Below are 1,425 nucleotides of genomic sequence, written 5' to 3' on the forward strand. Positions count from 1 at the left end.
ATTCGTGAAATATATTTTTTTATGGAGTCTTTCAAAACATTTCATATTTGATTCCAATGGAATTTTCCATAACTTGATTCCTATAGAAATTTACCATAATTTGGTTCCTAGGAAAATTTACCATAATTTTGTTTTAAATATGGTTTTTCCATGATTTGTAGGAACAAAATTTATGTACTTTTGATTTCTATAAATACACATGCTCTTACAATGATTGATTGTCAACTTGAGGCATACCAAATTCAATTTTCGACACCTTTTTTTCAGCACAACACGTATTCGATAGAAAGTCCATAACTTGTTGTAGAAATATCAAAATCATGATCCGTTTGATGTGTTAGAAACTAGACTCATAGGGCTACGACGTATCCAAGATTCAAAATCAAAACCCTTCTGAATTGACGGAAATTGATTTTTGAAGTTTACTATCAAATCTGTCTTCTTTTTTTTATAGCTCTATGTAGTCCCACCACAACGTCTCTATCTTGCTGTAGGAGATTCCGAATGATGAGAGACTTGTTTCTATGGAAACTAGACATCAAATTCTACAACATATCCAAAAATCAAGGTAAAACTCTTCATGAATTGATGAGAATTAATTTTTTGAAGTTGGTCTTCAATTCTGTCATTATTGTTTTGCAGATTGTGGAGTCTCACCAAAACGTTTGCATCTTGGTGTAGGAGAGCTCGAATGGAGAGCTAGTTGATTAGATAGAAAATAGACTCTTAATTCTACAACCTATCCAAAAATCAAATTCAAAGTTCTTATGAATTCACCAAAATTGATATTTTTAAAGTTAGCGATCCAATTGACTTTGGACAACATCCATGAGTTCACTTCTCTGCATCTTCACCGAAGAGCCGCATATTGATTGAGAATTTTGTCAACATCTACATGGAGAAAGAACAAGAATCTTTTAAGTCAATACAACCATATTCATCATGACGAGCGCGAGAGCATATGCCACAATTTTTACCATGCCGATTTGAAGTTTCGTGCAATTGGCACCGTGAGACACATTACTTTTCCTTCTCTTTTTTTTTGTAGGTTTACGATGGACCGAAGACAGCCTCAATATCACACCATAAAAATGAGGGGTAATCCATAATTGACGAAGAATCACTTGGTGCATCTTCGTTTGTAGTTGCGATTTTGACGACGAATCATACTTGGTGTAATATTTTAGCGATTGTGGCTTTGGTGGAGATGCACCTCCCTTAGTGTGTCTTCTTTTGTAATTGCGGCTTTGACGACGAACTACACTTGGTGCATTTTATTTTGCATTTGCGGTCACACATGCTGCATCTACTTTTGTAGTTTCAACTTTGATGACGAACCAAACTTGATGCCTATTCTTTTACAATTGCGACTTTAGCGATGAACCACACTTGGTACATCTTTTCCTACAATTGCGGCGTAAATTA

Source organism: Solanum tuberosum, unplaced genomic scaffold (assembly GCF_000226075.1).
Source record: "Solanum tuberosum cultivar DM 1-3 516 R44 unplaced genomic scaffold, SolTub_3.0 scf00012, whole genome shotgun sequence".
Lineage (NCBI taxonomy): Eukaryota > Viridiplantae > Streptophyta > Magnoliopsida > Solanales > Solanaceae > Solanum > Solanum tuberosum.